The sequence below is a fragment of the Capsicum annuum genome, chromosome 3 (genome assembly GCF_002878395.1).
Source record: "Capsicum annuum cultivar UCD-10X-F1 chromosome 3, UCD10Xv1.1, whole genome shotgun sequence".
In the NCBI taxonomy this organism is placed as follows: Eukaryota; Viridiplantae; Streptophyta; class Magnoliopsida; order Solanales; family Solanaceae; genus Capsicum; species Capsicum annuum.
Genome location: NC_061113.1, coordinates 56,525,329 through 56,525,662, shown reverse-complemented (window position 1 = coordinate 56,525,662; position 334 = coordinate 56,525,329).

Sequence of the window (334 nt, the reverse complement as noted above, 5' to 3'; positions counted from 1 at the left end):
TATGTGAATAGATCTTCTATAGACGTGTATCTTTAACGTATACATGTCTATATATTTTATAAATTAGTATATAATTATACAAATATATATTGCAATGTATATATATTGTAGTATATCTCATTTAAAGTATTACATATACATAGAATAGAGTGTATGTATGTGAATAGATCTTCTATAGACGTGTATATTTAACATATAATGTGTATATTTTTTATAAATTAGTATATAACTATACAAATATATATTGTAATGTATATATATTGTAGTATATTTGATTTAAAGTATTACATATACATAGAATAGAGTGTATATAAGTGAATAGATCTTCTATAGA